At 37.3% G+C, this 13,407-nt stretch overlaps 1 protein-coding gene across 10 annotated transcripts in view; it reads left to right on the top strand.

Annotated features, from left to right (window-relative positions):
• Positions 1 to 13,407, top strand: part of kcnq5a (potassium voltage-gated channel, KQT-like subfamily, member 5a) — a 155,438-nt gene that overhangs the window by 29,297 nt on the left and 112,734 nt on the right. The gene's annotated exons all lie outside the window — the stretch shown is intronic.

Here is a 13,407-nt window from a genome sequence, read left to right as displayed (position 1 = left end):
GTCAAAGAACCCAAATTCAGTCATGGACACATTGCGGTAATGAAAATTTGCCTCTTAAATGTGGAAAAAACAACAGAATTTGTTTGTATGATGTCATTTGAAATCATGTGCATAGTACATGAAGAGATGTTTGTAACTGTATGCTTCTTATTTTGATAGCATTTACTTTTTTATCAAAATGTTTCATGACACCTCATAAGTCTAATTTTGCAAGAATCACCCATATGTGAGAATTGTTGACATTTCTTGGCAAGCAAGCATGCTGCTTTAATTCTAGGCACTTTCTATTTTCGCCTGGTGACACAATAATAAAATAAATGTGTTGACAGTTATTGAAGTGATCTAGTTCATTCTTGATAGTTCAGGTGGCTTTTTCAGATAAGGACTTTTACAAGATATCTCTGTCGCTAAACCTTCCTCCTCAAGGCAGATTTCTATTTATTAACACTGGTAACAGTATTTCCCAGCATTAGTTCATTGTTATACTTAATCACTACAACGCTTATAAAGTGCTGACCTACTGAGATTGTGTAGACTCTTAAGAGAGACCCCACAGCATTGCTGAGTGTAGAGGATGAATTCATAGATATGATGAATAACTTTATCCGAAGGCATGTATTAATTATTTCAGCAGCTTGTTGGCTGGTTAAAATGATAGATAGATAAAAAATATTACTTTAAATCCCTCCCTGCTGAGTCTTATAAACAAAAAGTCCTGCTGGTATTATAATGAACAATCATTATACAATCCTTCTGTGATTTATAGCTTCTCTGATAATACATTCTTACTCTTGGGTTTAGGGAGCTATGAATTAGACGACTGATCAAGCTGGGCCATTTTTGTGTGTTTAACAGGAAAAACCTATGGTGTGATAAACTCTAAAAAATAACTGTGAATTTGAATTAACAATGTGCTTTTGGCAATGGCTATTTGAATGGAGTATGTGTTAAACAACAATTTCAAAACTGGAAGACTGTGAAAATAGACGTAGGAAAGTGTGTGAATTAAACTTGCTTAAATTGTCCGACACTTGCACTGGTTGGTTGTGGCACGGTTTTGGCACAGTGACACCTTTCTGTTTTAAGTTCACACTTAGAATATTAAGTTTGATATGTTACATACAAGGCATTTTTATGATATTGTGTATGCTGGAAAGAATTTGTGTACAGTATTTATGTAGGTTTTAAATGTATGTTTATGTGTTTGTTTATTATACTGTATATTTTGGCTAATTTGATCATGCTTGTTTCTGACAACAGTATAGTACATTTTTTATGTTTTAATCCATTTTTCATATTTCATATCATTGTGAAAAGGTCCAAGGCCCTTGAACAAGCCATACAAGGGACTTTATAGCTAACATCAAAATCATAGCACAGCTCTCTTTAGGAGTATGTTACTGCCTTCCCATTCACACCTGTAATTTGGCAAAAGATTGGTTTATATAGTAAATAAACACTTTATGGTTGTACTTTGTATGAACTAGTGCCAGAGGAGCTCGAAGTGAAAACTGGCAAACTAAAACTTGCATGACATGAGTATGTGTTTTCAAAGAGGCTCTGATGGGATGGGGTGTGACATGAGATACTGTTGACTCTGAAGGCCAATGCATGTTGTGTTGTAACTTCACTGTGCCACTTTGCGACTGGCATAATCTCAGGTTATAAAAGGATTTTAGAGCAATAGGTGGCCTATGGGACTGCTCTTTCCTGTAAGAATGACAGTCCTTAGGTAAAGTATGTGAATTGCATTGTTTTTAAACATGTGTTTAAAGATATCGATGTGATTTCTGGATATTTGCTTATGGAATTCCTTCACCTAAAAACTTAACTTAAAATAGATTAGTTTGCTTTGATCCCAGTGTGTACAGTATGCGTGTGTACCTGTGCAGCGGTTTGTTGTAGCGAGTGTAATGTCTGACGTGTTATTCTTGCGTGCATGTGTCTTTGGCATGCTTTTCCAGTTTGTCTAAGTGTCTGTGTTATTCTAGAGTGTGTGCATCTGTGGCGTGTTATTCCTGTGTGTGTGTGTGTGTGTGTGTGTGTGTCTCAAGTCAATTTGTTGAAGAGAAGTGCTCAATTCAGCCTACATAAAAAGTTTATGACACTTTCCATGAATATGCTACACTTTAGTCTGGTGCAGTACGGTTTTGTAAGGATATTCCATTTCATACTCCTACACTTTATGTCAACTGCAGGCAGTATAACAATTACTGTAGCTTACATAATGGCATCAAGCACAAAACTGGTAGAATATTTGAAGAGTTCAAGAGAAACCTGCTAAGTGCATCTGCAATGATGGGACAAAAATATTATGGAAGTATTGTGATAAATGATAAAGAAGATATTTTAATAAATGACAGTAAGCACAGTTGACGGTACCCATTGAATTCCATCGTATTTGTTTTCCTACTATGGAAGTCAATGGTTACAATCAGCTGTGTGCTTACCAATCATTTATCAAAATATATTTTTTTGTGTTCATCAGATTGGTTTAAAACAACATGAGAATGAGAAAAGGATGACAGAGTTTTTGGGTGAACTATCAGATTAAGCGGATTTGACGTGAAACTATTTGATGAACGTTAAAGGAACAGTATGTAAGAAATTTATATCAATTAATCATAAAATGGCCCTGATATGTCACTGGACATTAAGAAATCATTTTCATTTCAAATACTTGTATCACTCACAACAGTGGTCTGGCCGGGATATTGTCATTTAAAAAGTGGAGTTGCAGCCCTCAAATTATGTTTATGTTGTCATGTTGTGTATTGGTCACCAGTTGTGTGATTGCAGTACCAGTTTTAGCCACAAGTTTTGTCATTGCAGTACCAGTTTTGGCCACAATCCTACAGACTGTTCCTTTAAGTACGTTTCGAGAGCATTCGGTTGCCATCATTTTCTTATTTTTGAGTCGAAGAGGTGGCGTTTAGCGACTTTGTAAAGGAGCAGTGAATTATGAAATCAATTTTAACTTAAGCTTTTGTTATACAGGTATATGAGGTCATCGTACTAGAACGAACATCCTGTAAGTTTCAGAACTGAAGAAGTTCTTGTTACTAAAAAAAAATCAACTGTTATTGGCACCAAGCCCAGTGTACGCCAGGTTCAGGAATGTCTATGATGTAGTCGATCATTTAAACACCGCCTCAGTTCACAGAAGAAAATCAACGTCTACTTCGGTAGCCCCGCCCACTGTTTCGTGCATGACATTGTAGGGAATTAAAACTAGTAGCGTGATGCAAATTGGATACTGCGTCCAAGCAACAAACATGTCGTTGAAGACTGCAAAATATTGTGCAGTGCCTGGTAGGGTTGTCACGATTGTGAATTTTGGCTGACGGTAATTGTCTAAAAATTGTCACTGCAAACAGAGAGATGATTTCTGAATGCCTCCGCAAAAATTGACGTTGGCAGACAGACGCAAGTGCGTTTCTGTATTATTTCTTTGAAACCAAAACCAAAGGTTTAAAAAAACAATAAGAACAAAAGTCAAGCAAGCATTCTATGCATTTTGCTGTCAAGGTAAGTGCACGCACACAAACACACACGTCTGTTTTGGTGGGACATTCCATATAATAAATAATTAACAGCGGTTCACTTCCGCGATTTGGTACGATTGTGCTCACATCAGCAGCGAACCGATCTGGAGTTCACATGAACCGGACCCCAGACCACCCTTTTTAAGCGGAGTCGAGTACGTTTCGCGGGTGCGCACCCGAGTTCGGAAGACAGTGTTCACATCATCCAAATGTACCGAACTCTGATGTCAATCGAACCCGGGTGGGCACCAAAAGTGCTAATGTGAAAACACCATTAGATTCTGATGCGCACTTACCATGTGGTTTATGGTCTAGTCCCTTCGCGTTTGAAGATTTGTTGTTTGCTACTTCACCTATACGCATTGTCATTTATGTGTACTGTAATGTTGGAGGAGTTGAAAGCTAGTCTACTATAAAAAACTGTTATCCAATTATAGCAGTGAGTGTTTACTTCCAAGTCTTCAATGCGGCCCGCTCATCAAAACGGAGTGTTTCTCGAGCCAGCCTTAAACCAAGGGTACAAAATAGCCTTCTTACTTATTGCTTTTGATTTTTTTTAATGTAAAAACCACACAGAGTGTACCTCAGACAACAGTATAAAAAATAAAAATGCCTGATTTACCTCACCTTTAAACTGTAAGCATAACAAATCTTTGTATAAATTATCAATATTTGAGGAGAGATATACATTTATTAAAAATGCATCTTACTGTTTCATCTCAAAAAATGTTTTCCTTGTAAAGTAACCCTTAAAACTTGACCCATCTGCTCATCGCCCAATCATAGATGACTCCAGAAAACAGTTTGGAGTTTTGACATTTACCGCTGCATGATAAATGACTTTGATTTCTTGCGTATCTCTTTCAGGCATCAAGAGTTATTTGCAAGTTTATATTCAGCATAAAGTAGGTTTGCAGGAATGAGAAATTGTTGTTTTGGAGAAAATATGTGGCATTGTGATGACTGCATTAATTAGATTCTTTCCTTAGAGAGATTTGGGTATAAATGAAGAGTTACATGCAAAACCCTCCAAGTGCGTCTGACATGTTTTTTTTGTAAATGAGCACTTTTTTAATGAGACTTTTATGTTAAGGTTCAGTTATTTCACTTTAACGGCAATGAAAAGATTATTAGTCAACTGTCTTTCGCTGCCAAACTTTTTTTGACAAAAAACTCACCACACATTAGAGGAAGCTGTGATGCGTGTGGCTGCCACATTCAGGTTGTATTTAGGTCTAAGTACTCACAAAGGCCCAAGTGTGAATGTAATTCTGTTCGCAGTTGTTTCTCATTCGTCTTATTGTATGTGCACTTTGAGGTATTTGCTAAAAAAATGATGTGGCACTTAACAAATTCTGCCAACAAACTTGTACCTCTGAAAGGCCTTAGGCCAGAATCAAGCAAATTTAAAGGGATACTCCACTTTTTTAAAAAATATGCTCATTTTCCGACTCCTCTGGAGTTAAACATTTGATTCTTAACGTTTTGGAATCCATTCAGCTGATCTCCGGGTCTGGCGCTAGCACTTTTAAAGCTGCTTTGCAACAATTAACACTTGGGAAAAGCGCTATATAAATAAAATTGAATTGAATTTTAGCATAGCTTAGCACAATTCATTGAATCTGATAAGGCCATTAGCATCTCGCTAAAAAATAACCAGAGAGTTTCTGTGTTTTTCTTATTTGAGGCTTGACTCTTCTGTAGTTGCATCGTGTACTAAGACCTACAGAAAATTAAAAGTGGCAATTTTCTAGGCAGATATGGCTAGGAACTATACTCTTAAACTGGCATAATAATCAAGGACTTTGCTGCCGTAACATGGCTACAGCAGGCGTAGTGATATTACACACTCCCCACAAATAGTCCCCTACTATTAAAAGTAACTAAGTCTTGTTCGAGTTCTCGGTCAATCGATTACTTGTGCCCATCCCTAGTTTATATGAATAATACTTATAGCTTCTACATCATTTCTATTCTCAACATCTTTTATAAAGATGTTTGAAATGTTGAAATTGTTCTCAGCTTTAGTGACTTGACATGTTAAATTATGCAGAGGACACTTCACTGAGATATTGTGGCAATCAAATGAAAAAATATTAAATTCTGATTGTTTTGTTTTAAAAAATGTTTTAAACTTTTTAAAGATCTATTTTAAAGTAGATGTTGTAGTGTGGAACATGATCTGTTCAGAAATGACACCCAGTCTCTCATGGGTCGCTGTGTCATTCTTTACATTGAAACTACAAACAGCTGCAGTGCTGCAACACCAAAATTTAATGAGCAAATCTGTACATTTAAGTTAATCGGCCGACAGAATGTCAACCTCCTCATCTCCGTCCTCCTCCCCAGAGGCATCTTCAGTGAGGGAAATGACCTTTAAAAGTGTGAAGGGAAGATTAATCAGCTCGGTTAGGAGACTCCCTCTTATGAGATACAGTTTGTAATATGCTATGTTGTAAACTGGGATGGACTTCTCTGTTTAATAATCTTTGAAGATGTAAGAAGTCAATGATGTGCAGCGTGTGTTCATATTTGGGGACTGGCTGTCCTGGTACAGACTTCCTCAAAGCAGAAACCTCCCTAAATATTTGGCTGGATGTAAATCGTACGCCCACTTTTAATCACTGGGTTAAAAAACACCTGCTCTTGAATATGTTTCAGGTCTTTTTACCAAAAGGCTTCCATTAATCTGTGCATATGTAGTGTAAATAATTGAACACTTCACAACAAATATTCAGTGTAAATAAACACGCAGCCTATTATTAATTCCCACATGTAATTATCAGCATATTTTCCTGGGGTTTGAACAGTGTGTTTAGCTCTCAAATATGAATGGTCAGCTCTAATGCATTGCTGTGGTAAAATGAGGATTGTGGGGAGTATGTTTGATTATGAGCATGATAATAACTGTGCGATTTTCTAAGCAGTGACAGTGTATTAAATGTAATTTTCAAACTTGAGAGGCTGTGACTGTATAATGCCTGTATATGCAGAAGTGTCACACATCTAATTTTACTTGGTCCATGTTGATGTCGCCATTCTGTTTATTTATAATAAGCGCACAGCCGGGTTAATACTTTCCCTTCGACTTCCCAGCTGTGTTTGCATCTATGCGAAGATCTCTTAGTATGCGTGTGTCTGTGTGCAAGCATGTGGGTTGACCTTTGGGATGTCCTCAGTTGAAAAACAATTCATAAATGAAATTAATGGTTTATTGTTTACTTATTCTTTATATACTGGTACAAAAGAGTGCATTTTAGTACATATCACTATCTTAAATGTTACTTATTGGTACCAAATGTATGCACATGGCATTGGCGGCTCGTGACTGCTCATCCGAGGGGCGCTAATACCAGGGTTCCCACAGGTCCTTGAAATGATTGAAAGTTTGTGAATCTGGGGAACATAATTCAAGGCTCTGGGAAGTTTTTGAAAATATATGAAGAGTTTGGTTCCAAAACGCGATAAACGCCATTTTTGAAAAAAAAAATGAGTTACTGCCAAAATCAGCATTATATCAGGTCAGTAGTTAAAAGTAAATTCTTAATTTTACGCAAAATCCAATATCCGCCGTGTTATTCTGTCATCTTTTCTCCCTTTTTTTCCCAAAATGCGATAAACGCCACTCCCCCTTTTTTACAGAACGCAATAAATCCTACAGCCCACCAGTCACGCAATGTAAACAAACATGGCGCCGCGCTTAGTACACGGAATCCTAGTTTTCCTCATCTACTTTGTACTTTGTGATCAACAAACAAAACAAAATAATACTTTAATTGCATTGATAAACCTGTGATGGTTTTCTGTGATGGGGAAAGAAACGTAAGCCATCAACATCTAATAATTTCCCTGAGAGGCACTCGGGAGACGGGTGCTTGTTCTCCCGACATTATCAAGCTTCTCATGCTAACACATTGACCCCAGAGGATCTTATGAAAAACTTTCCATAATTTTACTCAAAGTCAACGAAAATTGAGCAGGACCAAAACATTTTACAGCTGATCGCTGTGAAAGACGTTAAGCGAAGACGTCAAGTATAACCGCAATGACAGGGTTCTTAATATGACAAAGTAAGTGTTTTTGATTAATGACATTAATGTTTATATTTTTAATTAGTGTATGCCACTAGTCAACTAAATGAATATAACATGGCAAAGATGAATGCACATTTATATAGGCGATTGATTCAATAGATTTATAGCATTTTGAATAAAAACTTGTCATGGATTTATTGCATTTTGTGGAAAAAATAATCCGTTTTTATAATAAATCTTTGAAAATCAACTTATGGATTTGAATTTTTTATGTTTTTATAACCTAAAAATGCTGTGTGAAAGTTTGTAACAGAAAATAGTTGTTTTCATCTTGTCACTTTCTTGGTATAGAAAACACGTTTTTACCAAAATTTGTCAAAATGGATTTATTGCGTTTTGGAACCAAACTCTTCATATACACATAGATGCAGGTCATTGAAAGTGCTTCAATCTATTTTATTCAAGAAGTTTTCTGGGAAAAATCCATATTATTCCCTGTGTAGTGTAGGATAATATCATAAAATTTCTAGCCTTTTAAGCACACGTGCTAAACTGTTCGCTTTAAATGCTTGTATCTTCTGTATGTGAATGTTGATTCGGACCAAAATGATTTTTTGCATAGTTGAGCTTGACACATGAAAACGTCTCGGGTTACGTATGTAACTGTTGTTCCCTGAGAAGGGAACGAGACGCTGTGTCCCCTTGCCATACTTTCTTTGGCAATATTTCAGATAGCGATATACTTCCTGGCTCCCGTGCCACCCTGTCTTTGTTGTTAAGCCTCACCATTGGTTGAATATTATATACATATTCACATGCACTTACCCCTTGGAAGCATCCCCAAAGTGTCACCGCAGTGACGCAGCGCAAGTTCCCTCGAAAGGGAACTGTAACAATGTATCTTAAAAGGTAACACGATGTAACCTTGCTCTCACTTTAGTCCTTGAATTTGAGGGTATTGGACCTTGAAAGGTCCTTGAATTTGAAGTTGACTAAGGTGCGGGAACCCTGTAATTCAAAATATGTGTTCGGAGTGTCGTGTGTTGCTTGCGTTTTCAAAATATGTGTTTGTTGCATCATGTAAACCATGTGCATCACTTGTTTTATCAAAATTAGTGCCTGCTGCACACGCGTCAAAACTGTTTATGATAAAAGAGACGCTCACGTTCACAAAATACACGCAAGACACTCTCTTAACATTAAACTCTGATTATGCATAAGATTATGCGAGTATCTGGCAAACACGAGGGTCTCTTTTACCATAAACCCTTTAGACGCGTCTGCAGCAGGCACTTATTTTGACAAGCCCCGTGATGCACACAGGATCTCTCGATGCGCAGAACACATATTTTAAAAAAAGAACCACACATGACGGGCTACATACATGTTGTGACGAACTTCGCATCGAGCACCCTCGAAAAAAAGCCACCGGCCGCCACTGGCATATGGTACATATTTGGACCTTTTTAAAGGGTACTGCCACAGTGACAACTGACTGACGTATTTGATAATTTTTTCTAACAGATGGTCTATAATATGCCCTAATTTAATAACATGTCATGAATTAAATTAAATAATTTTCATTATAAATATAAATGTGAGCTGGTTTGTATAAGAGGTCGGTAATGTATGTTGGTATAAAAACTATTGTGTGTTATAATAATATATCAAAGTTCTGTCTGTGTGTGTGTGGGGGATATTTAGTGTGTTATGTGTGATTCTTATAGCTCTTTATTGCCATAACTTTTCTTGGCCAGAGTTGAAAGTATGCAAAGGAAGTCTTTGATAATTACTCTCAGCAGCCTTCAGTGTGTCAAGAAGTTCAGTTGAAAGTGAATTTAGAGGTAACATCAGTATATTATTCAGGCCATATTGTCAAGACTGTCTGCTCTCACTCTTTGTTTTCCCACCAGCTATTTCTGCTCCAGCCCAGAAAATGTCATTGGTGGCGTTTGTCTGAGGACTAATCAAAAATGTGGTTTAACAGTGGTTAAACATCTTAACTGCTAAGTAGGAAAACACACGCTTGACCCGGAGAACCCTGGGAGCTTTCTCTCCGTTCTCACTTGGCTTGCGGGTGGTATGCTCATTACAAAGAGAAAAAAAAGCCAGAACGAATGAGAGATTGAGATTAGGTCATATTATTTTCCCTGTAGAATTGTTGCACAGTAGTAACATAAACTGAAGATACTTAAAATGGATGTGATGGTTTTTAGGTTGATTTTTTTGTTTTGTATACGGGATTGCACTTGTAGGACTAAATTGCATAACACAATTAAACCAGTATCAATAACTTAAGGATCTGAACATAGTGACACTTTGAATAATGCAACACTTGGAATGTTACGTTTTTGTTTGCTTGCCTTGCTGTCTAGTTGACTAGTCAATCATTGTGATCCAGAAACACTTTATTTACTACTTTCAGTATTTCCTTTATACATCTCAGTGTTCCCAATTTCAGTGTTTTCGCTACTCTTTTAAAAGTGAAGCGATGGAGGCTCTTTCTCCTTTAGATGATATGGCTTTCATTTTGAAACGCTTCCAGTCACAGAGCTGGAACACCTACCGAAATGAAACACTTACTCGTGCTGCCCACTCAGTAGGAAAAATCAATGATGTCAACTCTTTTTCCAGGAATAGTATTGTGGCGGCAGCTGAGACGGTGTCTGTTCTTTGTGAAGTTTCTGAACATTTTAAGAGTGCTGCTCCGTTCTAATGTGGACGGACAGCGGGGCAGCCACACTCATGGGACCGCTGACACATCTGGAAATACTAAGACTCCTGCTGCGGTGCCTAGCCTAATAAAACTCACTCTCTTTTCTCACTTTCTCTCTTCTTGTTTATTTTCAATGACCCTCTCTATGGTGGATAGACATGGTGGTGACCGGGTGATGCTCCCAGATGCTTGACCTGGCAGAGCTCGGAGAACATTAAAGGGGAAATTGAGATGGATTACATGGGGATAAGAATCCGCAGGGACATGAGAAAATGATACTTAATCGGTATTTGGGTCGCAAAATGATACGTATCATATATTTTATGCTATTATGATAATGTGTATTAGATGTACCTGTTTGCAGATTCTTGGCGATATATAGTGCATCATAGTGGAGTAAGTTCTTTTCCTCTGTATCTAATTATCTATAAGCAATAATTAAGAGATTATGTGCTTGCCTCTTTAAAAGGCAACCCAGATTTGCATACTCAGTTTGCAGCAAATGAAATATCCTTAGATTTTCTCTCCTTTTCTGCTCCATTCCAAATAAATGGACAATTCTATGTAGGTCTCTTCTAATGAGTCTTTACATATTTCATATCAACTTCTTTCTCATCTCTCATGTGTTAATATTTTAGCAGTGGATTGATTGATACATGGGCCAAAAATAAAATGTAGGCTTAGTAACTTGTAGAAATCTTGAGAGAAAGAGTTTGTATCCATATTGATCGCCAGACAGGTTCCGAAAACAGGGAAACATGGCAGTGGTTTCCTACTCTACTAACTGAGGTTTTCTGCCAGCAGACATCAACATCTCAGACAACCCGATGACACTTTAATAAGGACAGATACATGCACACTAACTACACCATGTTTGCAGTGAAATCCACATATTTGGATTGCACTTGCAACATAGGCGCCAAAAACTATTTAAGACCCCTCCGGTCTCACAAACGTGTAATCAATCACGTCAATGTGGAGGGCGGGACTTTTCCTTTTATACGCATATCATTAACTATGCTGCGAAGCAGGGGGTCTCTGCAAGATGAAGACTGAATTATGCAGGGTAGTTACAAGTCGATGTATTATACAGTTGACCAAAAGGATCAGGCAGTGAGTGAAGCTGGTTTGACTCTGTGGAGGCGGGACTAATTTGCATATTAATAGGTTCTGCGTATACTAAATAATGGTGATAAACGTATCAAAACAAGTGGCAAAATTAATGTCCTAGCATTGTCTTGTTAATAGTTGAGGTTTAAAAATGTCCATAATTTTGTCTTAATTCTAAACATACATCTTGGTTTAACCCAATTAAAATTTACTCTTATGAATTGTTTTGCTTGTACAGTGTGCCATTTTAAATAAATGCCACTGGGTTTGATAGTTTGCTATATAAACCAAAGCTGTTCACAGTAAAGTATAGCTTTAAGCTATAATCCGTAACTTTTTCATAAAAAAATTGCAACAGTGGTTTTTATGCTGTTTACACCAGTCGCGGTAGAAGCGCCAAGCCCGAGTGATTTCAATGTTAAGTCAATGTAAAGACGCGTTTACGCGCGTCTGGAGTTTTTGTGGTGCAAATGAGCCGTTTAGTGCGTTAGACACGAATCTGCCTCATTTGCGCGTCTAGTTCGCGCAAATGACACTAATTGATGTGCGAATTGACGTGCGTATTGACGCGAATTGAGCGTTGCCACGGGAAAAGCGTGAGTTGAAAAATCTTAACTTTGGTGGAAAATCATGCCGCGTTAACCAATCAGGAGTTGCTCTAGTAGTGACGTGTCAGAACGGATTTTGTGGGAAATGTCAGCGGATGTAAAGATTTGCAGTTTTCTCTTTCAAACAGAGATGGCGATAGAGAGACAAAAGTTACCGATTGCAGCTTTAAACCCCTTTATGGGACCACTTTATTACATGCAGTCCATTTAGGTTTAATACAGTCTAATAGTCAATATTCCTCTAGCCTACATTTCTCTCCAGGCTGCCAATTTAAAAGCCAACAGATTCACAAATGGACAGTGAAGGGGGTAAATTATTTACTGTATATGCCGAGAGTTATGAATTTTTAAATACCACAGCGATTATTTTCCCTGTGCTGCAAGCTTAAATGGATGTGCTGTCTTGTAGTGTCTGTTGGTCCATAAGCAATAGTGAGCTTGAGACACTGGTGGTACTTATACTGTGGCTATGCTGTTGCCATAGTGATGAAAGATGTTCAGGTAGTGTGAGGATATGTGTATGATGTGATTAAGCCAAGCAGGACATGTTTCTAGATCAACATTCCTATCGAACACTTTTAGCCCTAAGTTTATTTAATAAATGTATATTTTTATATTTAATAGTAACAATATCAGTGCCAGTGTATTTATAGAGCATTATTTATACAACACCACCTGATAAATGCCCTGCAACTGTACAATTATATATATCCTTAGATGTACATGTTCTAGTTACAATATTATGTTAGATAGTGCTTCAGTCTGATAGTAGTTGTTTACAGTGGCCAAACAAGTGACATTGCAAATTAATAAGAAATTGTATGTATGGTCTTGATAGTCGGAGAACATGACTCTGAATGTGGTCCTATCAGAATTGATTTAAAACCATCTTTTTATTAAAGTTTATTGTATTTAATTGGTTTTAAATGAACTTGTTTATCAGTTAGTCTGTGAACTGAGGCATGGATACACATCATTGTGGGATTGACTATATTTTTAGCCAACACATTGTGGGGGGGGGGGGCACTATTCTTAGAAGGTAAATAAATAGGGTTTTTATTTGGGATTTAGATTTGTGGTTAAACATCACACCAGGTCTTTATTTTCTCTTTAGTTAGAACTATTTACCATTAAATGTTTGATATCTCTTGTGAGCACACAGTGACAGTCAACAAATATCTATTATGTGGTGCTAAAAATAAGCTTGCTTTGCATGGTTATGTGCTAATTTAGTTTCAAGCGTGATAAATGTTGTCTGAAAATGCAGCCTGAACTTTGGTGCTTATGTGGGCCCTGCATGTTCTAATGCAGTTGGCATCCATTATCCTCTATTTTGTCTGTGAAATCTGGTTCTTTAGCAGCAAACTATGTCCAGCAGATGTCCTATTTCTTTA

Source organism: Misgurnus anguillicaudatus, chromosome 11, assembly GCF_027580225.2.
Source record: "Misgurnus anguillicaudatus chromosome 11, ASM2758022v2, whole genome shotgun sequence".
Classification (NCBI taxonomy): domain Eukaryota; kingdom Metazoa; phylum Chordata; class Actinopteri; order Cypriniformes; family Cobitidae; genus Misgurnus; species Misgurnus anguillicaudatus.
The sequence above is the reverse complement of the archived record's forward strand: the minus strand, read 5'-3'. Positions and strand labels throughout refer to the sequence as shown.